We start from the raw sequence: 27949 nt of genomic DNA, 5'->3' as shown, positions 1-27949 counted from the left end.
AGCTCCGGTAGCAAGCCATTTATAGATTGCTCTCACGTCTCAGCCTCGCCCACCCATTTTCTTATAGCCACGGCTGACAGAAGCCACAGGTGTGGGCTCTGCGTGGAAGCAGGAATTGCTAGATTTAGTCACTACTAAAACAAACGAGAAGCCAGCAAACGAACCAGGGAATAGGATATAATTTCTACCACATTACATGTATCTCATGGTTAAGAGCAAGACGAAACAAACCACAACATCTACACAGTTCTTCAAGAAACAGGAGAAGAAGCACTGAAAAGCAGCAGGCAGACAGGAGCCGGATGACAACAGCTGTCATCGCAAGGTAACCTGCATGCTTCGGTCATCACTGCATGGTCGTGCTGCCTTCTTACTGTTAAATCCCCACTCCTTCCTCTCTGTAGGACAGTGAGGTGTGGCTACATGTACAAACAAACCTAAATATCCCTAAGTCTGTAGGCTGATGCAAAAGTCCTGATGCCTGGATCCGGGTAGGTTTGCTATATGGCCAAAGAAGCGCTGCACTCACGGTATGGAAAGACAAATCTCTCAATGGCAAGCGGGTGCTCATTCATGCTCATAGCCACCAGAACAGGTGCCACCCTGCAGGACAGCATCCTACACAGAAGGCCAGGATGGCACAGAGACCTGCGTCTCCTCCTGAACCAAATGCAGTTCTGCCCCTTTGTCAGCTCGTCCCTCTCCACCGCTCGTTGTCCCCCTAAGCTGAAAGAGAAAAGCTCCAGTTTGACAGAACCGCAGGGAAAAGCAAGGATGCAAACATGTTATTCACAATCCAGAAAATCTGCCGTCTGAATTAGAAGCAGCCAAGGGCTGAGTTCTCCAAGGCTACTTGCTCCAAGTACTTGATGTGGCCAGGGATAAAGCTGACAGGGCAGAAAAAAAAACTCAGATTTAAGCAATCAATTGCTGAGCCGCTGAACCGAACACAACTGCAGACAGGACTGCAGAACATTACTAGACATGCTTTGTTTTAATTTGTGCAGCAGCAGCAGCCTCCCCTTCCTCACCTGTGCCGTGCAGCCGCAGCCGAGGTCAGCAGAGCTGTCAAAGCCGATGCAGTCCCTCCGCAAACAACCCCCGACTGATGGCCATTTCTCCGTAAGGATTATATGCAGTTCATTCACTCTGGCTAGCCTACTTCGCTGCAGCAATAAAAATAACCCTATTTCAATAATGCAAGACCTGTGTGGAAAGGCTGAATCAACAGGAGTTAAGTTTGGAGAGAACTGAGAAGAGAGATGCTAGGAGTGGCATGTCCAAACATTTAAAGATCTCCATGCATGCAGGGAACGTGCACAGTGGGTATGGAAAATAAGTCCATCGAAGCAACAAAATCTAAGTTATGGGAAGAAACTTTCTGTCAGTAAGGACACTGAATCAAAAGAAAGCAGCACCAGCTACGCCTCCAACGTAGACACTGCATCCCTGAGCTAGAGCCAGTGAAAAGGGGGCACAAGCTCCAGCTCCTGGCTAACCAATTCCCTTCACCAACCAAACAGTTTTATTTGCAGTTTCGGCAGCTCCCAACACGGCTGCTTCTCCCCTCCATTACCGTGGTTTTCAGTTTAACACACCATCATTTCATCCTAGGTTCCTTCTGAGCTAACACCCTGCTGCTAGGGGCAGCAAAGAGCCTTCCTGCCAGATTGTAACCTTCCATTTTCCACAACGCGCAGTGCACCATGGGGTGCACATCGCTACGCGGCAGAAAGTTTTAATCCAGAAGCAGTCCACGAGTGCCCAAAGGCCGGGCCATTTGGTGAGACAACGCAGCCTAGGCAAGCAAAAGGAAACCACCTTGCACATGCCATAAAAAGACCCGTCATTCCTTCAAGCGACAGGGTGCTGTGGGGCATGCTGCGAGGCACCACGGTACTGGGACACTACAAGACCCCGGCTGTCCCCACGCTCTCAGCCTTACATAAGGTGCTCCCCAGCCGGACACAGGAGCCCTTTGAGACACTGGTGCCCATCCAGCCCTGCTCCCGGCACAGGGTTTAATGAGGGCTGCTTTCGAGCAAGGTTAGGAGGAGACCAATTATCTTCTTTTTTATTTGTATGAGCACTGAAAGCGATGGAGCAGAGTAAGGAGGAATGGGCAGGAGGGACAGAATGCATGGCCTTTCCCCTCTCCTGCATATAGCTCTGAGCCTCACAAGTACTGGTAAAAACCTCAAGTCCAAGGGATACATAGTACCTGAACTGGAAAAATATAAAAGAAAGTAAAAGAAAAGCATCCACAAAACCTTTCAGCCTTTTTCCTTGACCATCCTTTCCTTGACCCCCCCCTTTTTTTTCTTCAGTATCTCTCTTGTTTAAACGCAAGTAAAAACAACATTCACGATCCCATTAGCACCCACAAATATATTTAAAGTTAAGCACCCCAGAGTGTTTACCCTCAGTTTAAAAACTATCATAAGTGACGGATCATAAATATGAGCTTGAGTGGAAAGATTCCCTTCCTATTTTAACATTTTCTAAACTATCTCTAGAAAGGAAAGAATTATTCACAACCTTGAAGGGATGGACTGTCTGAGAAATCCTGTCCTGTTTCCATCTATACTACTTCTATACTCAAGTCAGTTTTTGTTTTAATACTGACTGAACTGTCCAAACTCTTTATACTGTGTGTACACCTACACACACACACAGAAGTAAAAATCACACTTCCTGGTGATTTGTTTTCATAGTAAAACATTTGAGGGCTAAATTGCACTAGTGATTCTTGTAGCCTCTGAGCACTGCAGCAGGTCCCCATCATCTTTGCTTACTTCAGTGGAAGTTAGTGCAGCATCCTTTGGGATAAAGTCCTTAAACACTGAGTTTACAAAGCATTTAAGCATCTATTTAGGCATTTGGCAATCCGTCCTCACTTAGCAGAGCACTTAGGCACTTACAGTAAATCATGCGCTTGGTGGCTTCCCTGATTCACGGCTTCAATATTCCAGCTTCCACAGTGCAACTGCAATAGAGAGCCAACAGCTCCAGGAGTTACAGTCCCCGTTGGCTGGGCTTTGCGAAGACAGCGTGGTTAACAGGGAGAGCGTGCGTACGATGAGCCTGCTATGGGCACTGCAGAAAGAGCTCTGACTGGGACCAGGTGTGGCAGGGGGCACGAACTTGTTAAGAAATAAAAGTATACACTGCGTCAAGTAAGCTTTGGAAATCAGCTGTATATATACAAGTACTCTTCTGCACGAAGACAGGATTGTGACAGCAGCAGGTTCAGCACCACGTACCCGATTCCCTGCAAACAGCAACGCTGGAGTCTCTGCTTCTGCCATGATTTCCAGCTACAGATAAATCCGAGTTTTGCTGGATTTTATCAGCTATTGCCGCCATGGAAACACATCTAAAGCCAAGGGATACTTGCTCCTCCCTCTCCCCTTCCGTCAGCCAACTACGAACAGATGTGGAGTTGTTTATGTGGCTTTTATTTAGAATTTTCCCTGATACGCTCACCTCCAAACGCTGAGTTCCGACAGGTGCTCCAACCAGCAAGGCTCTGTGTTTTGCCCTCTGCAGATCCCGAAGTTAATGGCCTTTATGATTTACTTCTGGCATTGATTTCTGCACACCAGTTGAGTTGTGTGTAAATTACTTAACAGTTTTCATCACAAGCCCACCAGAGTAAATGGAAAGCTTCCTACTGATTCAGTTACTGCTGTTCCCATTCATCTGATCAGATAAAATCTTTTTTTTTTTTAAATGGCTCTGAATTCCAAGGCAATAATATCAATCTCTGGATTATCTACCGTTTATCACCTAAGTTTGGAAGTTTTCAATAGAGACCTAAATGACAAGGACTCACCTTCAGCATTTACAACCCTTTTCCTTGAGTTTCCATAGGTGATGGCAAAACTTGTACTTATGAGCCTAGAAATGCCGTAGACAGGACAGCAAGATGTTTCTCTTTCAGAAGAACCCTGTTTTTGCATACACAGAAGAAAAAGTTAACTATAACACAACAGAACACTGGTTGAAGAGAAAACTGAGCCAGCAAGCTGTGTGGGCAGGACCAAGCCATCCTCAGAAAGCCCCGAGGAACAGAAGCCGTGGTTACACCAGCAGTTAAGAGCCTGCTGTCAGATCAGCCTCACCCACCATCCATATTGCAAATCCCTGGCTCGTACTAAGAGGATGCTTCAACCCAAGCTCTGTGGACGTAGAGATTAGTCATATTCAGCATCTTAGCACGGGCCCAGGCTACTCACGATTGCACAGGCAAGGCAAAGCATGCTACTGTCTGCTGGTGGGCTGCGTGGAGAAGATGGTTCCCCCTTCGCTGCTTCGATCCAGACACATTCCTTGCTGCAGGAAGGGCCTGAGCTAAGAGGGGTGCAAGAAGGACCACAAAAAGGCCACAGTTTTCTAGACCACCGTGATGAAGTATCAACATGTGCAGAGGGATGAAAGAGCAAGGAGGAATTTGAGAAAAGGTAACTCATAGGACTGGAAACATCCCAAATGAAACACTCGGAAAACCTAAAAAAACAAGCAAGCTACTTCATAAAAGGCACAAGTCCTCAGGCCTTCCCAGAACAGCACCCCAGGCTGCCCGAGGTTGGCAGGGACCTCAGGAGATGGTCTCACTCCAACCCCTCTGCTCAAAGCTGTTCATCTCAGCAACTATTTCTCCAGAAGCAAAAAATTTAAAATAACCCTTTGGTCTGGTTTTGCAAAAATTGAAAAATCACAGTCTTGCGCGTTAACTGATCGGGTCAGTGGATGTTAGACTTAAGTCTAACATGAAATTTCCTATGTGAAAACAGCGATTTTCATCATCATGATGAATTGTATGACCAGTCCCTGGCCTTACATGGCCCTAATCTAAACTCATACCTGGACCCAAGCTTGGTACCCAAGCCACTTTTGTGATGCGTTCCACAGAAGCGCCCTATGAGTGTTTTCTGCTACACACACAAGTCTGAGCAAATGAGTCAGCACACACTGTGTGTGAACTTGTACTTTATTCCCTTTATTATTATAATATATCCCTATTTATTATTGCTCTTTATTCCCTTTGCATTTATCTAGGTATAAGGCAGGAACAGCCCCACTGCTGTCAACTTAATTACATCAAAGAAAGAAAGGAGAAGCACACAGCCTTCTAAGTAGAAGACGCAGGATCATGTTTTATTGCTTGCACAAAACAGTGCATGCCATTACAGGCTCACACAACCATGAGTGTTTTATGTGCTGTTTATTAGGCCATCCTTTCTGTCCTAATACAAAAGCAACACCAAAAGTACAGGGCATAAAAGTCTTCCACGCAAATGCAAACCTAGGTAGCTCCTTTCTGAATCCCTACCAACACCAGCATACACACACACGTGCTATAAGGATCAGGAGAAAAAGAAAGCAAAAAAAAAGGAAAAGGATGCAAGGGATGCAAGACAGAAGACTGAGATGCACAGCAGGTAAGAAAATAGGCTGCAGCAGCCCCCTGATGACATCGGGGACCCTCAGAGATGCCTCCCGCAGTCCCCTGCCTGGAAAGGGTCTTGCATCTTTCCTTGCTTTGTGTGACGAGAGCAGGGAAAGTGCCTTGGCCACCCAAAGGGTAGAAATGCAATACAGGATGCTCACCTCAGCACTGTTACACTAGAAGGACAGCCGTTTAACCAGTACTGATTAAGTATGGGTGGGGGGAATTTCTACCGCTTAAGGCAGTTTAAAGGCAGAAAGAAATCTGTGCATTTTCAAAGATGGGAATAGCAGTGAGCTGTTCGGTTTTGCTAAGGAAAGTTGTAGGGATTAATGTGCACACACACACATCAAGGCTACACCATGCGAAGGTTTAAATGTTTGAGCTGCGATTAGGGAAACAATGGGCTCTTATCTGGTGTGTTGTTAAATACCTGTCGATTCCTTATTTGGGTAGTGTAAATACACTTTTTCTTTAGAGAGATGTGATCTATGTTTCCCAAATGTGAGAAGAGAGGGATTAATAAAAAAGGGCTTAGTGTCCCTCCTATGCTCTCAGCACATCGGGCAGATGATAACAGCACTGCAGACTCTGCCAGTCTGGAAAGGACCAGAGCTTGCACCAAGCTTGTACCCCATTACTAGACGCTGTAGCAAATCATCTCCATTACGTATATATGTTGGTTGTTTTTGGTTTTGTTTCCTTTTTTGGCATATTTTGTTCCATTCACTCAGCCCCTCCACTTACTGCAAGGTTGATTTTCACAGGACAGGAGCAGAGGTCAGTAATGCTCCTGCATATCCAAAATCCAGAGCAGAAGGACACTGGAGCTGACAGACAGCAAACAGCAACATTAACACCCAAGAGTTCTGCCCACAGCCTTAAAAAAAAAAAAAAAAGTCTGATGCAGGAACATAATTGTAGCCATGTACATAATCCCCCAGAATCAATTTAAGGGGTTGAAAGTTAAGCTTGTACTTGATTATTTTTCTGGAGGGAGGAACTCTATGATTTCCTAAAGCGATGGAAATAACAGCGTTCCAAAGCAATTTTATTTACTTTATCATTTAATGTCCACATTCCTCAGGTTAGCACTTAAGAACTAAATGCCTTTAAACAGTCTACCTGCAGCACTAGCTATTCGATTAATTCAACATTTTCCAGTCATCCACAGTTATTTAAGTGAAAAACAAACAAACAAAAAAACCCACAACAGAATAAAACAGAACACCTTTGGAGTTCACGAATAACAAAAAGCGCTTCCTGTTCTTTACCATGTTTTCCACACACACCAGAATATTTGTTGCTAGACTGAAAAGGAATGAGGCCCTTCAGCTCAAAGGTAAATTGCAAAACAGCTCATGGAAGGGGAAAAAAGACACAAAGGAAGAAAAAGAAGGGATTCAGAACAGAAATGTCATCTTGCTAACAACTATTGTTTCTCTATCAAATACTCTCCATTAGCGAGGATGATTCACAGCAAACACCACTTGCACTGCCAGCCTACCCCCAGCAGCACTGAGTCAAAATGATGTGGCAACTCCCAGGACTAATATGAAAGAACCATATGACTCCCAGCAAGGAGATGTCAGCCCCGAGCCCAAGCTGCAGCTGTGCCTAACAAAGAACAGGAGGTGCCCTGGCCTCAGCAGTGCCCCCCAGCACCTCGGCAGGAGGGCAGAAGTCTCACCTCTGCAAATCCGCTGCTCTGATGTGTTGCTGTCATGGTAGCAGAAAAAATTGCCAACATTTCACATGAAAAAGGGCCATTTCGGCACACGCCTTGCTGAATAGAATTTATTTCTTCAAAATATATGGAAGCATTTGTTCACTGAAAGCAAGTGTTTAGCAGTTTGAAGGAACAGTACCAGCGATCAGGAAAATATCCTGAAGGCAACTGGACAAACGCAGCCCCTTCCCAAGATCAGGGGACCAGATGTGTTCAGCCTAGAGCAGCCGAGTTAATAAATGCTTAAAACAAACCAGGAACCGTTCACAACACCGCTGCCGTGGGAGAAATAGGCAACTGCTGCTAGATCTGACTTGTGTGGACCGAGCTTCCCATGCTAAGTGACTGCTGGGGCTAAATTCTCTGCATCTTTTGTCAACTGTTACTATCTATGAGAAACCAGGGCTGCTCACCTTCTTAATTAAATATCTAATTACCTTACTGTGGGCACAAACCAGGGTGACTGCAAGCACCAGAATGCACAGCCACCTTCCTGGAGTCAGGGAACTGTCCCTTTGCTCTGCGTGCATGCTGCATTCTGCTAGTATCTGACTGCAGGACATGCAGCTTTCTTGACCCAGGGGGCAAAAAATCGTGCTTGAGGAAAATACTGATCTTTTCCAAGTAACACCTGTGAAACACTAACCATCACAGCACTGCCTTTTGTATTTCTGGGAATCCGTCTGAATGTCCTTCAAGCAAAGTGTGTACATCCAGTAGTACCTCCAAGCAGCCCACTCTCCAGCACGACGCTAGCTGTTTTCCAAAAGGTTCCCAGATTCCTTGGAAGAAAGTTCAAACAGACTGAGATTGGGATTAAACACACACGTGCCTTGCAGGATGACACGGATGTAACTGCAGCCAGAATTTTCATTAACTTTAACAGAAAGTGACTGTTCTAAAGGAGCCCCCCCTCACAACTCTACCCTCCTTGGCTCTCCTTTCATTTCCTCACTTCCCCCATACGTTGGGATCTCTTTCAGCGCCTTCACTGACAGCTGGATTCCTCCTGCACCCCCACTGTAAGTCTCCCCAGCTTTATTTGCTAGAGCCAGGTGAACAGCAGACCTCGTACTGCAACTACTTACATGCACACGTGCTTATTCACAAGAAACGTGGTGCACCAACACAGGTGTTTGCAGTAATGCTCTAATCAAACAGGATCAGGACACGTGTTGCCTTCGTGGCTTTTGTTGGTGCCTTTTAAAACTGTACCCTGGCCTGGGTGCAGGAAACAGAGGAACATTATGCCAAACAAACATCCTTTACAAAAAAATAGAAAAAAAATAGGCAAAAAAATAAAAAGAAGAAAAAGGTGGTAAAAATAAAACTGGCTGGAAACCAGAGACCACAAGAAGAGCTGGCTTACAGGAAATTGTCCTCATCAGTTACTAGATGGGAAATTTTTTCCCATGTATTACATGGATCACGCAGAGACAGGATGGTTGTACACACATGGAAGTGCGTTATTGTGGGACAACCTAGCTTGTAGTCCTGTATGGCTGGGGAGAAAGACAGCTGCTGGGTTTTTTTCAGCCCATACCAGCAAATGAGAAAGGATCACAGAAGATGCTTCGTCCGGTGCCTTAGCAAGCTGCAGTTACTGAATTGCAAAATAAAACACTTTGGCCAACATAAAGCATCAAAAAGAAGCCAACAAAACAGTAACAAATACACCCCAAAATACAGGTGTAGGCCCACTGACTTCAGAGGCCCCACGAGGGAGCATTATTCATGGTAATGCCTTGTTTGCTCAAGTCGTAGCACGCCAGTTCATTGCAGAAGTATTACACCTATTTTCACTGTGCCACTCCAATTGAGCTTAATAACATATTACTTAAGCAGGTCTGCAGCTACAGGGAAAGCTTACCTAGTGCCTTTTAATACAGAAATGCTACATTTCCTAACCTGCCAATATGGTGCTTTTGTCACAGAGTAAGCAAATGTTTGCACAAACGTGGTTTCCACGATCGAGTCTAACCTGTGAATGAACAGCTAAGTCCCCTCCCCAGCAGACAGCTTTTGTGACGTGCAATCAATCACAATTTGGCTCTAATGCCTGGCCAGGACTTCAAGCAGCTTTTACTAGTTACACCCCAGTGCTCTGCAGGCAGCAAAGCGTAGGCTTCTTTCAGAACGTACCAAGTTATTCCCTGACAAGTTGTTTTTGTTTATGCAAGCAGTTGTTCTAATACACGTGTAGCAGCAGCACACCAGCCCCACAGCACGGTAAGTGCATCATTAGCCTGATTTCGGTACAGCTTGAAGTCACCCAGGAAGTCAGTAGCAGGGCTGGGTTTTGAGCACAGCCAACCCCAACGCTATTCTCCTTGTGTTGGTTACAGGGCTGATACGCACACAGAGGTCGTGCCATGCTCTGCCTCACGACGCAGCATCCAAAGCCTGCATGGGCACAGAGGGAGTCCTTCCACCACCACAGCCAGCTTTGGATCAACGCTGACATCACGCCGATGAGCAATAAAAGCTGGGACTGCTTTCCAACACTTGCCAAGCTTCCATCAGCTCACTGACTCATTTTATTTCCACTACGTGGCTCAAAATTATCATCCCTAGAAGAAGCACTCAGCAGCACGAACTCGTTAACTCCCCCATCCCCAGCACCTCTTCTCTGTACCTCTTACAGAGCACGTTCCGCCTGCCACATGCACACCAACCAGCACCTTCTTCCCCAAAAACTCCCATCGATGCACTGCACAGGGGGCACCGCAGCAGAGCTCGGCTCTCGTGCAGCCGGCAGGGCCGTGCAGGACCAGCACTTGGCTACAAAACTTAACGGGGCTGCAGCCACTGACACAAAGGCCAAGCTTTGGACCATAAGGATGGACCAGTCCGGGGAAGAAGTTACATAAAATTGCAGAATTTAAACATATAACATGTGAAACATCTGGTCTAGGAAGTCTAGGTAAGTTGACATTCCCTACCTGATTTTGCAGGCCAGATGCAGCATTACTGTCCTCTCTCAGTGCTTGCTCCCAGAATTACATAATGGCAGAAAATTGCAACAATTAAGTTTTAAGACCACTGATATGCTGATTTTACATCCTTCATGGTACTGTCATGCAGCAACTGCTCCTATATATATATATATATATATTTTTTTTAAACAAGCGTCTTTTCTCGTTTGTATTTTAAAAGAAAAATGTTTTAAAGATGTATCCCATAATATGCGAAAGTGTGTATTTCCCCCAAACACTCACCATAAAACTTACATTGACAGCTCGGGACAAATAATCAGGTCATAATTTTGCTTGATGAAATCTTCAGCTGTCAGCAGTCAGCAAACAGAGAAGGTGATCTGAAATTTGCTTTTATGAAAAGCCGACAAAAAATCCCAGCTGCTTAGGACACAACACCTCTCCCTTGGCTCTCCACCAGCATTTAAGCCCTGCCCCAGCACTGCTCCCTGTATACAGACAGACGCGTTTACAGAAGCCAGTGCTGCACAGAAAGGCTCTAAGGAGCCTTCACCAACAGTTTTGCACCCATGTAGCCATCAGAAGGCAGACCAGAGGCTCCCAGACCCTTGCAAAGCTCACGTTTGCTGGACTCCCCCTTGCTCCCAGGGCCATGCTGTCTCTACTCCTGTATCATACGAGGCTCTAGAGCCACTACAAGAGACAGTAAAGCCAGAAAGCTGTTAAAATGAACATCCTGACAGAGCACTGAAGTTTTACACTAGTTCTCTACGTGCAGGCCGTGCCATACTAACTTTATCGCAGCAAATTCCCTGTGAATTCAAGCTCCTACATCAGAACAGCCAGTCACTGTCAGCACAATTCTCCTTGTCAAGGACTACGGCAGCACACATCACCTCTGGGATGACAATCAGGGCTCTCGCTGCCCCTGTCCTCCAGCACGGCTCATTTACCTGACTCTGAGCACTGACCTTATGGTCGCTTTTAGTTCCTGGCTGCTGCACTCCCTGCAGCTGCCACTATCCCCAGCCTAACCCCCCAATGGTGAGTAGTCACAGCCTGTGCTCTGTGCTCAGGCAAAATTTTCATCTGCGCTGCCTGATTTGACATGATTTTCCTGAACTTTGTTACTCCGTCTTGAATAAATTATTTCCTCATCTCTGCATGACTTTGAGTCCTTATCTCTGTCTTTTCCACCCCATCTCCTTCAGCACTCAGGAAGTCTACAGATGCCTCCGCAGCTAACCCGTAAGAACATTCCTGCTATTTACCAGGTTGCCCAAAAAGCAGAATGCTACAGAGGTCTTTGCTCTGCCCCGAGGAGCAGAGGAAAGGTCATGCCTTCCACTGCTTTCCTGATGATAATCCAAGCAATCCTTCCCGTCCAATCTGCAATCAGCAGCCCTGCAGTTTAAAAGTACGTCCCAGCACAACCGCGTTACGTGAGAGCCAGCTGAGAGCCGCAATGGCAGGGCTGCGGGGAGAGCCATGGGGCCGCTCCTCAGGAACGTGGATTTACTTCACAATTCAAATATTTTGTTCTATCTGCCTGGAGAACAAGCTAGGACTAATCTGACCTGACCAGGTCCTAAGCGCTTTCTTTAGCATAACAACTTGTTTCTGCTCTGCTCAGAGGGGTCTGTTTTCGGAGTCCTAAGGTAGATGATGGTCTCCTGACACCTGTTAATCCTGTGAAAGTTGATAGGAAGAAAATATTGTTGGTTAAAGTCTCCCGAGAGTCTCTTCATTACATGTGCACCTCCAAATGCTAAACTCGGACTTCCTTCCCTCCCTTCCCCATGGCTTCCAAATCCACACATCATTGCTGAACCTGTACCTGAATCTTATCTTCCAACTGCCATATGAAGCTAATTAGGAAGCACTTCTACCTCCTAATGAAGGCAGATACAGGGAGGGCAGTGTCTGTGTGTCATTAGAGAAAGACATAGAGACCACCCCTTCGCCTCACAGCAAGGGTTCAGCTACACCCAGCTGGCTGCCGGGCTGAGCCATGGCACCCTCTGCTTGAAGGCTCTACAAGATGCTCCCCCTGCTCCTGCTCCAAAGGCTCTGCAGGGCTCTGTGCAAAGGGCAGACACAGGATCCGCAGACAGGACAGCAATATTTTGAGACCTGTAGGGCTAAGATTGTTTTTTCCCCCACTCAACATCTCCAAACCAGTACTTAACACAGAAAGATAGCCCCCAGCTTTTGGAAAACTCTCAGTCACTCCGCTTTGTCTGTATGGCCATCCACTTCTCTTTTTTCCTGCAAGAGCAAGTTGAATCCACAAAGTTATGCGTTTTAAAAATGCCCCAAACCCACAAATCACAGTTGCTGTGCCCAGGCATGCGATTCTTAACCACAGTAAGGTTGTTTGAGGCTTTTCCTCTCTTCTGCACTGACACTAACTCTGCAGATTAAAAATCAAGTGCAAATTGCTTCTTCTGCAAACAGACTTCACGAGAACCGGGCGACCTCCAGGCTCAGCTTCGTTCTGTACCTACGAGGCAGGTCCCAGAAGGGCTAGCTGCTGCCCTCACACCTCCCCTGCCTGGTTTCTCCCCTTAACAGAGTTGTAAGTACAGCAACAAGACCCAGGCACACTCAGAGCAGCTCTAAGATCCCACATTTTTGCAACGCCGATCTTTGTCGTCAGACACAGGCCGGAGAAAGGAGCTCTGGCAACATCACATGGAGCTGGACCCTTCTCAGGGAGCCCTTCACACTTCCTTCGTAGGCAGGTGCTCATTTGGGTGGCAGGGCAGCAGAGGAGCGCTCCAAAAGCCTCCAAGAAGGCTGGTCACAACGAGGAGGTCACACGACTGCCTGACATAGCGCAGCTCAAGCAGCAGACAGATGACGTTTGTGCTGGGGTATGCCTGAAGAAACTGCAGCTGAAAGAAGCCTGCTACAAGTACGTCAGTGGCCGGCGTCTGGGATCTGTCAGACAAATGCTGCTCCCAAAAGAAGCGCTTGCATCGTCATACCTCATCTTTTCAGCCACAAAGGCAGCAGGCATTTCCACACGTGACAGAAGCGCCCCTTATGCCAGCCGAGTCTTTTGCTCTTCCCCCAGCAGCAGGACTCACTGAGGATGGGGGGGTGAAGTCAGCACGAAGAAACAAATCCTGGCCCTGATTGCTGTCTCAATAAAATAGACAGGTTTGTCCCTACCCCCTGCAGGCAAAAACAGGCTACAGGATTTTTCTGAACTGCAAGTGGTTTTATTATTTTTTGTCAATGATTACTAGTGCTATAGAAACAGAATGAACAACTCTGGTTTGGGTTTGAAAACTTAAAAATGAAATGTGCTCTTCCCTCTGCTGCACTTGTAAAAACAGAATAATTTTTGTCTACTCACAGGAAGACCTGACAGCCATTAAAATAATAAAAAGGAAGGAATTAGCCAATGATGGGCAGAACCAAACGACAAGAGTCCCTACACTACAGTAGTTTTATGAGACTTTCTGCTTCTGTCTCACACACATTGACAAATGAATGCTGAAAGCAATTTTACATCTCTTTCTGTCAGCACCCGAGACACCTAATAAATCCCAAGATGCAGAAAACACCCAGAAGGCTTTTTTCTGTTTGTCTTGGCTGCATAATTACAGGCAGCAGTTACTACACTAATGCTACCTCCCCTTCTGCCCTTGCAGAAATAATAGGCAAACAACGTGAAAAACACAAAAGACACCAGCAGAAAACCTAATTGCTCCGTTTTGAGTAAACACAGGACATCTTTCAGGCATCTGTCTGGCTTGTACAGGGTCTGGTGCTATTCTTTATAGAACGGCTTGATCCGTTGTAATTCATTTTCTTAAGTGGTTCATTTGCATAAGTCCATGAGACACCTGACAGCAGGCAAAGAGCAGCCGCAGCAGCAGGTGCTGCGCTGATCCCAGCCCTTGGTGCTGATTAATACTGGCAGAGATGCTGGTCCCAAGGAATACACAAACGCTGCCTGTAGCCCCCACTATTTTGCTGGCCCGGTACCTCACTCTCTGCACAAAGGGGCTTCCTTTTCATCCCCACGCAACATGGCAAAGCCAAGGGGCTTCCGCTGCCCACACAGTCTGCAACAGAGCTCAGAGGTACTGCAAAGAGAAAAAGACGGGAGGTCCAGACCCCGCTGGTAAAGCTTTGGAGGGCTTCAGGAAGGCCAGACTTCACACGGTGAAACATGAATGCCATATGGAAAGCAAAAACAATTTGTGGAGATCTGATGCACTGACCCCTGTGAACCAAAGCTGGGTCCTGGTACCACAAGCCCAGCCGGCTCTTGTTTCCCTTTGGTGGGCACTGCATTCCCAAGCAGTCTGACTGGCCTTACGAGAGCCTGCCCCCGAAGAAAGCACCCCGCCAGCACACGATGGCTCTTACCACCACCATCTGAGACCAGCAGGAACGAGACCAGCACGGAGCCTTTCCCGTTGCTACGTTACAGATGTTGCTCGGTGCCTCTCATGTGCATTTCTGAGGCTCGAGAGACTGTTTGCCGGCTGTTATGAATGCATGTGGGTGCACATCTACGGAAACCAGCGGAGCTACAGCAATTTCTGAGGTAAATAAGCATCTGGGCCCGATGCTTCTAGCTTCCTAGCACAAACAACGCACACAACTGCGTTCTGACATAAAGAGCTTCAGCACAGCAACCTTCAGTCTCAGCTCTTATCAGGAAAATGTGTACTAGTGAATACAGAAATGCAATTCTGACTGATCCTGCCAGTATTTAGAAGTCCGAGCTTTCTCAACCTGACCCCACAGCTTACCCATGAAACTTACCTTTGCTCTTGCTTGAGCAACACAACAGCTTTTCATCCAAAGCAACCGCTTCCTACCTGATGAGTTGGGGTTCACGTTTTCTCCTTCCGAGCACGTTATAACGCAACTCAGACACATGCACCTGTTCTAGTTATAAAACAAACAAGTTCATACACATACGTGCCCTTATTGTGACTGTTTGCATTTCGGAGCTTTTTCTTAGCTGTTAGGTCAGGATATGCTGGCAATTAGGATGTATTGTAGCACAGACCCCTGTGCAACAGTGGTTAAAGAAGGACACAGACTCCTAACCAAATATTCTCTTCTCTTTTGTCAGGAGCACAGCATTAGGAGGTCCCATTCAAGCACAACGAGAGCTTTCCGAGCACAGTGCGTATGTGGAAATCAACAGAGCAACGCCAAGACCTCTCCTGGGCTCTTTAGCTCCTGCTACACCACAGAAAGGCACATAGAGGGAGCTAAAACAGGATTTGTCTTCTCTCATCCACACAAGATTCAGACACACACTCTGTACTGGTTGTTACAGTCCCACCAGCGGGAAGAGGAATACATGAGTCCCCAAAAATCAGACCATCCTTCCCAACCAGGTGGGATGACTCACACTTCAGATGTGCCCAAGTTCCTTCGTTCCTTTGCAGCAGGGGGAGACTCCCAGATTTTACTTTTGTTTTCCATCTGGCAGTGACTTGGCCAAGACTAGATGGGAAATTGTGGACAGGAAGATCACTCCCAGGTGTCTCAGCTCCTACACTTATATTCCCCCTGCTGAATCAACCTGCGTTCCCTAGAAGCATAGGGCTGACTTGATTTCATCAGAATTTGAGACACCAGTCCTAAACAGACTAGGAATTATAAACCCAGTGGCTTGACAAACAGATGCTTCTGAAACACACAAACATCCTGAGAGGAGGTAACAGAAAACGTACGATTTGTGTATCCTCAAGTGTGTTGTGTGTTTAGTTCTTCATGCAGTAAAATAGCCAGATGATGATAATAGCAAAAGGATAAATCAGTTCCAAGTGAAAACAGTGGGGTTTCGCATGAAAGTTATACAATTAAGTACTTCCTGGCCTTACGCATAACTCAGACAAGGGAGCCAAAGCTCAGACAATTGAACTGAATTCTACAATCCACCTTTCAAGTCTGAAATAAGCATTTGGTGAACATCTCCCATTCACACGTGCAATTCCCTGTGCTTCCAAGGTGAGCACCAACACTGAAAGAGATGGTGTTATACCTCCAGAGAGTGAGACGTTGCTTATGCCAGCAGCAGTTAACAGCTGAAAGAAGAAAAATGACCCCTTCTTCTAATGAAGAAGGATACTTATAGGCCTGGACACAAGGAAAAATTGACATTACCTTCAGCAGAGCTGCTGTGAGACCCTTCATGGTGCCCCATCAGATGTAACTTTGACCCTGGTTCTGTTGGTACTGCTATCAGTGGAAAAAAGCTAGAGCCGACTTCATGGGAACAATGAAAGACTCTTGACATAACATCTAGTGACCAGTGATAGTTTCAGAAAGGTATGAGGATATGAGGAACGGAGATAAAAATCTATCAGGATATGAGCCGGGACTGTAAGTAATAGAAAAGCTTCCATTCATAAGTGGTACACACTGAAATGCTCTCCCCACATACAACAAAACATCCTCGAGTCATAAAAGGCATTACAGTCACTGAGCTCAAAGGCTGGAAGTGAAGCAAGCCTTGTAGATAAAGATAACATCTACAGCTGGAAGAAAAAAAGAACTAAGAAAAGCTTTTGGGAATAGAAACCTTTATCCAGGTCTACACCACTCACATACAAACTTGGCTGTTCTTTTTCCTGCTCTATCAGATAATCTAATTAAAGATGTTTTCCCTCCCAGAAGAAACTTGTCTTGCTTAATTTAAACTTTCCAGGTTAGAATTAAAGGGCATAACACCTCTTCTTTAACACTGGCTCAGAAGACGTCACTGCTGTATTACACAGCAACGGCCTGGCTCCTGCTCCCAATGGAGTGAAGAGCCAAAGTCCCAACCATGCCAACGAAGAAGGTCCTAACCAAGACTATTCCCCTACTGCCTCCCAACCTCCTGCTACGGCTCGCGTGGTAACAAGGGAGGTTTCTACCCCACTGAATTAATAAAACAAGGATTAAAAAAAAAACAGTATAGTAAGGGCCCACTGGCTGGTCAAGTAATTTATTCCACATAAGTGAACTGCATCAGATAGTGAAGATTTAGCATTAAGCAGAAGCAGATGTTTGCAGTTCTACAATATGCTGTTTCCTTTAAAAAGAAAGGACATGTTGTGTACCACCTGCTCCTTCCATTTGCTGTTTTGGTTTTTTTTGTTGTTTCTTTTTTTTCCTCCTCAATACATTGCTGGCAATGGAATTAGTCATTAATAACAGCCCACAACCACTTACTTGGTTAACTAACCAGCACTCGGGAGCTGCTGGTGTCAAGAAGAACAACTTCCTCGGATACTCCCTCAATAAATATTTTTCTGGCCCTGCCTCTGCGTCTCACATCTGGTGTTTGGTAGAATACGAACTCAAGCATTTGCCATCACACAGAAGACTGCTGCTTTTTCAACTCTGCCTCTTTATATACTGTCCGTAATCTCAGGCAATGAAAAACAAAGCTGGCCTTAAAAAGAGGCCACGTCTATTTCTGTGTACATATAACCTCAGTCCTTGAAGATACCAGGGCACAGGGCTTTGGACAGGCTGAAGGCCCAGAGGCACCTGCAAGAACAAAAGCAAGCCCGTGCTTCTGCTGAGCAGTAGTGACACACTCGTGCTGACTTCAGCATTGCCACGCCACCCAGAAAGCCATCAGAGCCCATCCTGCGAGCACAGCTGGTTCTGAGCCATATGGGTGCCAGCTGGCCTCCCTGCACCAGAGGGGAAAGATCCTACATCCATGACCCTCCTTCAACACTTCCTACTTGCCTTCCTCCCTGGCACACATCCTAGGGCAAACGGGTGTCCCTGGTCCCCATCCTACCCTCAGCTTTCCCAGGAGGCAGGCTTCAGGCCCTTCCAGCTCTCCAGGTACCACCACGGGGAGCGCCGCACAGGTCCGCAAGGCAGGGCTGGTTAACGGCACAGCGGGATGGCCTCGTTCCTGAGCGCCCCGCTGGATGCGGCCCAGAACACGTTTGTCTAACCCGTCAGGGTCCTGGCCAGACCACGGCTCTCCTGCAGCATGCTGCACGTCCCAGCCACGTGCTGCTGGGGGCAGACACTGCGAGACCTCCAGACGGAGAAACTCTGCCTCTCTGCCCCCACACAGTTCCTACGAGAGGAGCACTGGGAACAACAATATAAGGAGCACTTCCTATCAACTGGATTTTTTTCCTGTAAGCTCAAGTTCCTTGTGACTTCTACACGCACAGCCAAGGTTCATTTTAAATAGCTCCTGCCTCACATGACAGAAAGCATACTCTCTTTCTAGCCAAGGTATTTAACATCAAACCAAGCGATGCTGAATAAGATGGTAATGACTTCAACAGGGAAGCTCTTTTCCTTTTCTTTTTTAAAGTGGCACAGAGAACATCACACATAAAATGCGTAAGAGAGAAAGGAGTCGGCCTGAGCATTACATCCTTGTTGGACTGTCCCCACTCCCCTGTAGCACACGGGGATGATTACCCTCCTACAGGAGCCTCCTCACAGTTTCTGCCCCCAGAAGTAGAGTGGGAGAGACTGGTAGTGATGAATCTACGCTAGGAGATCCATAAAACAACTTGGTGCGTTATCCTACACTGGCAACTAGAGACCCAGTACACTCTGGAGCGATGACACTTGGATGTCTGCAAGAGAGCGGGTACCTTCTTCCAATCATTTATTTGCAGCAGTACAGGCAGGCCACTTTTACGAGATAAATGGCCCCAAACAGCAGTGGTTTTCAAGACAGAAGCCGAAAAGACTCATAGCATTAGTGGTGATCACAGTTGACGTATCACTCTTCACAGCCTAGGGGTAAACACTCAGCTACCTCTCCTGCTGTTTACAGGACTTCTAAAACACCAGCTCACTCAGTTCCTTCATACTTCACAGCTGACAGAGAAGAGGTCTGTGAAAACCAAAATCTTTCTTTAGATTCATGGAAGGAGAAAGGTTCAACCGCACATGACCTCAACAGACCTCCAAAGGTGCAGATCTGCAGACTGCTCTCAGCTGAAGGAGAGCAAGGTGAGCATGTACCTTGCAAGCAGTATCTACACACAAGGGCCTAACATTAAGTTAGGTTATGCAGGTCTTGGAGTTTCTGTAAAAAGTCTCTTCCATACCACTTGGAAATTAACCATGAATTAGTACAAGTCTGGAAATTATTTCCTATGCATATTAACATTCTTCCAGTTAAATGTTCTGATAAGATTTAAAAATACAATTTTGTTGCATGCTTCGATTTTATTTTTCAGATTCTCAGTCAAACACAGCTGTCACACATTTCACACTTTGTTTTGAAGCTGTGGGTTTCATTGCCACACAAGTATGAAAAATTAAGTAACATTTAGGTTTGTTTTGTGCCTGAGCTTGCAGAGACAGGCCTGAGACAAACTGTCTTGCTTTCATTCCTTTGCGCAAGAAATACAACAACAAGCAAGGAGAAGGAAGATGCTTTGGGGCAGTCCGGAAAGTAATGAGAGAGTCAGACCAAGAAACGGCTGAAGATTTTTTCAGTGCTATCACATGGGCTGTCTAAAAGGTTAAGAGAGCATCATAAGGAAGGCTATCAAGATGAAAGTGAGAGCTGAACACTTAGCATGCTGTGACAACAAAGTAACATCATCTGAACATGGCTTAGATATACCTGGCAGAAGGAAAGAACAGTATCAAGGAGAACCCCCACCAAAATTCAACATTTAAAATGTTTATTCAGCCTTGGTTTGGGGCTGTTCCTGCAGCCTGCACTGTCTCAACCTTAATGATTCTATGATCAGCTTACGAAAATGGGATTTAGGCAACTAATTATGCAAAGATTTTTTGCTTTCCACTTAACGCAGGAACACAACTTCTCCCCATTGTAACCTGTGAGCAGCTCAAACAGCTGGAAGTACCCGTGTTCTGCTGTTTGTCACCGGCAGAATTGGATTACCACTTTTTTCTAAGAGCAGATGGGAGGATGGGAGTTCACCTAACCCTTTCAGCCAACAGCTCACCTGCCGGCACTGACTTTCCCGGTTACAGACACCACTGTTTGTGAAGAGCCTTTGGTGGGAGTAGACAGCATATTTGACACCTGCCACCAGAACTCCTGAAGCTCAGACTTGCACTAGTGAATTAAAAAGCAGAATGAATTCTCCTCCACTTCACTGCTGCTCTTTGCAAAGAGCACCAAACAAATAGCTCTGTCTACGCTTTAAGTCCAGATCCTCAGGCCCCTCTCCCCATCCGACTTATTGGACTTCACTTCATAGACACAGACACAGATTTCTAGGTTGGAAGAGACCTCAAGACCATCGAGTCCAACCTCCAACCTAACACTAAGTACTCCACTAAACCATATCGCTAAGCTCTACATCTAAACGTCTTTTAAAGACCTCCAGGGATGGTGACTCCACCACCTCCCTGGGCAGCCCGTTCCAATGCTTAATAACCCTTTTGGTAAAGAAGTACTTCCTAATATCCAACCTAAAACTCCCCTGTCGCAACTTTCGCCCATTCCCCCTCGTCCTGTCACCAGGCACATGGGAGAACAGACCAACCCCCACCTCGCTACAGCCTCCTTTAAGGTACCTGTAGAGTGCGATAAGGTCACCCCTGAGCCTCCTCTTCTCCAGGCTGAACAAGCCCAGCTCCCTCAGCCGCTCCTCGTAAGACTTGTTCTCCAGACCCCTCACCAGCTTGGTCGCCCTTCTCTGGACTCTCTCGAGCACGTCCATGTCCTTCCTGTAGCGAGGGGCCCAAAACTGAACACAGTACTCAAGGTGCGGCCTCACCAGAGCCGAGTACAGGGGGACAATCACTTCCCTAGACCTGCTGGCCACACTGCTTCTTATACAAGCCAGGATGCTGTTGGCCATCTTGGCCACCTGAGCACACTGCTGGCTCATATTCAGCTGACTATCAACCACTACTCCCAGGTCCTTCTCTGCCAGGCAGCTTTCCAACCACTCATCTCCCAGCCTGTAGCGCTGCTTGGGGTTGTTGCGCCCCAGGTGCAGAACCCGGCACTTGGCCTTGTTGAACTTCATACAGTTGACCTCAGCCCATCGGTCCAGCCTATCCAGATCCTCCTGCAGAGCCTTCCTGCCCTCGAGCAGATCAACACACGCACCTAACTTGGTGTCATCTGCAAACTTACTGAGGGTGCACTCGATCCCCTCGTCCAGGTCATCGATAAAGATATTAAAGAGGACTGGCCCCAGCACTGACCCCTGGGGGACTCCACTAGTAACCGGCCTCCAACTGGATTTGGCTCCATTCACCACAACTTTCTGGGCCCGGCCATCCAGCCAGTTTCTAACCCAGCGAAGCGTACGCCAGTCCAAGCCACGAGCAGCCAGTTTCTTGAGGAGAATGTTGTGGGAAACGGTGTCAAAAGCCTTACTGAAGTCAAGGTAGATCACATCCACAGCCTTCCCCTCATCCACCAAGCGCGTCACTTGGTCATAGAAGGAGATCAGGTTCGTCAAGCAGGACCTGCCTTTCATAAACCCATGCTGACTGGGCCTGATCGCCTGGTTGCCCTGCAAGTGCCGCGTGATGACCCTCAAGATAATCTGCTCCATGAGCTTTCCTGGCACTGAGGTCAAACTGACAGGCCTATAGTTCCCCGGGTCTGCCCTCCGGCCCTTCTTATAGATGGGCGTCACATTGGCTAGCCGCCAGTCAACTGGGACCTCCCCCGATAGCCAGGACTGCCAATAAATGATGGAAAGCGGCTTGGCCAGCTCCTCCGCCAGTTCTTTCAGTACCCTCGGGTGCATCCCATCCGGCCCCATCGACTTGCGCGCATCCAAGCTCCTTAGCAGGTCGCCAACCATTTCCTCATGAATAGCGAAGGCCACATCCTGCTCCCCATCCCCTTCCACCAGCTCAGGGCACTGGGTATCCAGAGAACAACCGGTATCGCCGCTAAAGACTGAGGCAAAGGCGGCATTAAGCACCTCAGCCTTTTCCTCACCCTTAGTAACTAGGTTTCCCCTCGCATCCAGTAAAGGATGGAGATTCTCCTTAGTCCTCCGTTTCGCGTTGACATATTTGTAAAAGGATTTTTTGTTGTCTTTAACGGCAGTAGCCAGGTTGAGCTCCAGATGAGCTTTGGCCTTTCTAATTTTCTCCCTGCACAGCCTCGCTACATCCTTGTAGTCCTCCTCAGCGGCCCGCCCTTTTTTCCAAAGATTATAAACCCTCTTTTTTCTGCTAAGCACAAGCCGCAACTCTCTGTTGAGCCAGGCCGGTCTTCTTCCACGCCGGCTCGTCTTTGGGCACGTGGGGACGGACCGCTCCTGTGCCGTTAAGATTTCCTTCTTGAGGAGCGCCCAGCCTTCCTGGACTCCTCTGCCCTTCAGAACCGCCTCCCAAGGGACTCGGCCAACCAGCGTCCTGAGCAGCTCAAAGTCAGCCCTCCGGAAGTCCAAGACAGCAGTTTTACTGGTCCCCTTCCTGGCCTCGCCAAGAATAGAGAACTCTACCATTTCGTGGTCACTCTGTCCAAGACAGTTTCCGACCACCACATCTCCCACCAGTCCTTCTCTGTTTGTGAAGAGAAGGTCTAGCGGGGCACCACCCCTGGTAGGTTCACTGACCAGCTGCGTCAGGAAGCTATCTCCCACGCTCTCCAGAAACCTCCTAGGAGGTTTCATCACAGCTTTCAAAGTCCTAGCTCTCACTAATCATTTACCTTCTCTCCTAATGCATCACACACAATGCACTGAAAAGTCCTGACGTGCAGAGACTGACAAGGAGCAACTAAAAAGCAACTAAACCTTGCACTCACTGAAATCTCCTTGTCACAGCAAACGACAACCAGAGACACTTTTATCCCCAAGATTTGCTAGGACCAACTCACATGTGGCCATTTAGTCTCAGAGGTCAGCCTACTCCAGATATCTACAGAAAGAAAAAGATCCATTCCCTTAGACGTAGGAAAAAGATCTATGACTTCCAAGAGAGAAAAAAGGGGTTACAGTAAGAGGAGCAACACTGTAGCCAGAAGAAACTGCCCCCAGCACACAGACCCAGGCAACACATGCCCCAGTTTTTACTGCATTCTGCCCCCTAGCAAGAAAGAGAGCAAGAAGCAGCTCCAGGGGAAAGTAACACAGAACTCTAACCTAATAATGGCTATGCAGTGTCACCAGATAAGCATGGTGCTTGAAAACTTCAAGTAGATCAGTATTCTTGGCTGAAGAAAAAAGATCAAATAATTGTGCTTGCAACAACCACTGGATAAAGTGAAAATGGTATTTCCCACTTCTGTGTGTTATTTTTCACTTGTGCTGTTCAGACAACCAAAAGCTGTCTGCACCCATTACATAAGCCTTCCTCTAAACAGATAATACCAGGGTGCAGTGGGAAATCCATGTATCAGCATTTTTTTTCCATTTGTGCCGTGTTGTTTATGGAATATTCACATCTGCAACCTCAACAAAACATTTCAACAAAGCAGAGGAACAATTCCTCAAAGTAGGTGAGCACGTGGGGACTGACAGACAAGTAACCAGCCCGTGTTGCAGAGAACATTGTTGGCAACCACAACCCCTAAATGTGAAACGTGAGAAGAGAAAAATGCGACATCAGATTGAGCTCGCAGTGCTTATACTCGGCAGCACTGGCATTTGGATAGTTCAACTCGCACCGCAAGTAGGTCATTTCCTACAGAAAACAAACACCAGCACCAAAAAAAAAGTTGGCAACACTTCAGTGAGTTTTTCTTTTCACTTAAGTTCTCTACCTCTGCGCCACCAACTCCGCTGTACAGCCCAGAAAGTGTACTCATTGTCCTTGTTTAAACCACCATCAAAATACATTAACACGCACGCACGCGGGCAGAGGAATCCTGTCAAACTATTTTGCTGCTTGAACAAGCCACAGACACTCGCTAAGCAATCCAATCTGGTAAAGTCAGAGATGTGCACCACTGCCAGTGCTCTGAACAACTGACAGGAAACCAACAGAAACAGAAAACCCACCTTTTGGTGTAGTTGTCACGTTGTCAGTCACAGGATGTGTTAGTTCAGGTTTCCACAATCTGAAACAAAGAAAACCCTCCGGTTAGTGACATCTTTTAAAGGGAGAAGATTTTTTTTTAAATGAATTAAAGACTTGTGAACTGCAGCCTGTGATTAACAAAATAACTTCCTCCCCTGCTCTTGGTAACATCCAAAGTTACACCAAATTCACCTTTCCAGCCACTAGAACCACTCCTGCCATCTTAGATGACATTCCTTGATATGCATCAGAGCACATCCCACTGAGGAGGCTAGATTCTTCAGAATGCCTGTTCTTGTATAAAGTCAATATCCACAGAAAAACAGATTCCAGTGAAACATGGGCTACACTGATGGCTTCTATTAGGACCAAAGTTTCACATAAAAAACTAAATCCCTTCTTACAGAAAGGAGATTATCTGCAAGCAGAAGACTTATGTATCTGGGTTTACCAACAATGATTCACCAAAAAAAAAAAAAAAAACAAAGATGGTAACACCAAAACCCAAAAGTACAGAGAATCTGCAAACAAAGAGCATAGATAATATGACAGTTTACCAAAAGCTTCATTTTTTTTTCCCCAAGGAATCCCAGTTATACCACACAATAAGAGAAGAGATGCTTATTAAGCTGCAGACCAGTGTGATGGGGCCTATAAACCAGAGTTCACCGACCACAGCAAAGCAGCAGCGGGGAATTGCTGCTGAGCAGTTGCAGAGAACTCTGGTGCTACAGCTGTTTCTGGCACGTCCTTAATTACTCTGTGCTCTAGGTGCTACCATATCTTAAACTGGGTATACTATTGCAGCAGCATAAATGAGGATTAATTACTGCTTTGCAAGTCCTGAGAGAGGCTGGGCAGGGGTGAAGCACCTATAAAGTGCAAAATGTTATTTACAAAGTGCATTGAACTGCCTAAGCAGGAGGGTGAGCAGACAGAATTCTCTTCCCAGCTTCAAGCCAACAGCAACCAAAAAGCCCATTTTCCAGTGCTATCACTCTTAATCGACGTGTACCCTACCTGAAGGATTAACTTCTACCCAAACAAGGCTAACAAATCGCAGCTGAACAAAGCTATATTCAATATTCACTGCTTGACAGGGAAAAGGTAGGGAGAGGATAAATGCCAGCAGGATGTAACACTTTGTACTTTTAGTCAACTTTGCCATGTCTCACTATACCCATGAGTGTAGAATTGTCAATGAAAGCAACAGAAGCCTTGCCAATGACTCCATCAAACTCAGAATCAAAGCATAAAGAAAGAAAATTAAAGGCACATTCGGTGCCTGCCTTGCCAAACTTAGCACAAGGCATGGGCTGAATCAGGAGCAGAAAGCAAGGACCCCCCCCCCCACCTTCTGCTTTTAAGAATGGGGAATGCTTTTTAAGAATGGGGACTTTCTGATAACAAAGAAAATTTGTATTGCACACTGCTGTCATAATTGAGGAAAAAATGAAGGCAAAATCAGGAGAAAAGTGGAAGAAAACAGCTCAGCTATTTCTTCTTTCCTCCCATTACCAGAAAATAAAAAGTCAGTTCTTACAATGCTCTGGCCAGGCGTGGTCCCTATTATCTGTGGTTAATTCCGTATGTCTGAGAAGGCAATCAGCCCTAAGCCGGTTAGACTTGCTAAATGAGATTTGTCTACAGCCCCACGCCCAGGTGCAGCGTCACGCACCAAAGATTCGGTGTTCTTAGGAAGATGCCACTTGTCCAGACACTGCTGCTAATGGCCAGCAGCACGCAACCACCTAATGCCTTGCACAGAATATTCCCTTCTTGAGCAAAACCCCATTTGGCACCTCCTAAGCTCCAAGGAGCCCCCAGCCCATGCCCAAAGGGAGACAAGAGTAGGGCCAGTACCAGCAGGCTCCCTTCTGCGAAGTTTCTGATGAGCATATGATGGAGAAGTGCGAGGCCAATGTCTCCAGCAAGCAGAACTTCCAGCATCTTTATGGACTGATCCACAATGTCAGAGACTCTAGATTTATCCTAGTATCTTGGGTAACGATAAAAGGGATACAGAGTGTTGCTAGCAAGGTAACATGGCTGTGCCACACACACCAGACATACTCCTTGGGTTCAGTTACACTGTAAATCCTGCTTTGGAAACCCCAGGATTTCTAGAATCACAGCCCTGACTTGCACAGCCTGCGGTGAACACCCAGGACACGTTTAGGAAAAGACTGCTAATAAATAAAAGTACCGTGCCAATTGCTTGACTCAGACAAAAAACTATTAGCACTGCTACATGTTGGCATTTTGTCCTCTGAATGCTTGCTGGCTAATAAAATCAGGTGTTTTTAAATGATAAGCCTGTATTGAATAGATTATCTACCCCTTTCCTGTAACTACAGTGGCGTTTGCTAATGGTGTCAGCTTTTATGTGAAGTCAGTGTTCCTGCAAGGAGTCCCACTGCCATAGGCGGGTAGCGAAGTCTTTCATTAGCCACAATCCATCCTTCAGCCTACACAAGCTCTGAGAAATGTGCGTGCACCACGAAGGGAGGTTTGTTTATCCAAATTATCCCAGCTGGACACATCAACCACATCTCACATCTAGGTGCATTTCATTTCTGTAGGTGCAGTTAGTTACGGCTAAATGAGGGACTCTGAACATCTGAAGGCAGAAGATGGACTGGGTAACGGTGATCATGAAGTGGCAGCACCAGCTATTCCGACAGGAGGAAGGAAAAGCACGGCTGATTCAGGATACTGAAAGACAGATTTCAAGCAGCTCTGCACAGGTCAGCAGTGCCTCATGAGAGGCCAGACGAGTGCTGAAGAACTAATAAAGACACAAAGGTAGACTACTCTGTGGCACAGGAAAGCTGGGATCAAGTAATTATAGTGCAAACCAAAGCAGAGAAGGAGATGTGTAAGGAATATTAAGAAGAGACTCGTGCTGATAAGTTAGCTGGACAACAGTAAGTTTATCCATGGTTATTTAAAAACCAAAACTGTCGTGGAAGGAACTACTGCAAACTCACGAGAGATGGGAGAAGTCCCACAGTGCTGCCTGAAGGTGACACAGGGTCACCTGAGCAGGGCACAGAAGGGTGACAACCCAGAGGCCTAGAGACTGGTCAGCCTAACTCAGATTCCTGAAACAAATTGTTACCCCATTGTAAATACTCAGAAGATGGTCAGACAATCAAAACCAAAACTGTTTTATTAAAAGACGCAAACTGGTCTACTCTGGTTTTCTTTTACAGTGTAACACTTACTGGAAAAAAGTGTAGCACAAACATGCTATGCTCTGCAGGGGCTTGAATGGCTTCTCAGAGGGGCTGGGCTGCGGGTCAGCTGAAAGCACCGAGCAGCGAGAGTTTGCAGGCATTTCACTAAATTGTCAGAAATCAACACTGCAAAATTCAGTGATGCAAAGCACTGCAGTGCTTAGAAGAAAACGAGAGGGGAGGCCAGCACTGACAGCAACCCTGCGAGACCACTGCCGTGCTTGCTGCCAACAGAGCAGCTAGCTTGTTAGTACGTTGGACATGCAACCTCTGGAAAAATCAAATGTCTTGATACAAAATGTTCCTGCTCTTGCGCTGCAGGGAACTGCCCTAGCAGAGGCAGCAAGAAGACACGTTTCAGTACACAGCTTCTTCCACCAGCATCTTAGCTGAAGCCCAAGAGGCTGAGCCCAGGTACAAGACTTCACACAGGAGCAGCTGGGGTGCAAACCCACACTCCTCCGCTGTGCTTACTCCTAGGCGGAGACAAGTCACATCCTGCAGGAAAGCCAAGCGAGCAACTGGATATTCGGCTTCCACAGACGTTTTCCAGAGTTGTTCTGTCAGAGCTGTCACCCTAGCACTGGTACCGCTGATCTGTGACACAGACATGCCTTAACACAGGACATAATCCTCCGAAGCATAAAGCTAG

General features: G+C 46.7%; 1 protein-coding gene across 4 annotated transcripts in view; it reads right to left on the bottom strand.

Annotated features, from left to right (window-relative positions):
* The window catches only part of MAP2 (microtubule associated protein 2), a 196606-nt gene that overhangs the window by 130635 nt on the left and 38022 nt on the right, over positions 1-27949 (bottom strand). For all 4 annotated transcript variants that reach the window (XM_035536777.1, XM_050711703.1, XM_035536779.2 and 1 more), the window contains exon 2: positions 24040-24098. The gene's annotated coding sequence lies outside the window, so the exon portion shown is untranslated. The remainder of the gene's footprint in view (positions 1-24039; positions 24099-27949) is intronic.

This window comes from Cygnus atratus, chromosome 6, assembly GCF_013377495.2.
Source record: "Cygnus atratus isolate AKBS03 ecotype Queensland, Australia chromosome 6, CAtr_DNAZoo_HiC_assembly, whole genome shotgun sequence".
Classification (NCBI taxonomy): domain Eukaryota; kingdom Metazoa; phylum Chordata; class Aves; order Anseriformes; family Anatidae; genus Cygnus; species Cygnus atratus.
This window is presented reverse-complemented; position numbering and strand designations above follow the sequence as displayed.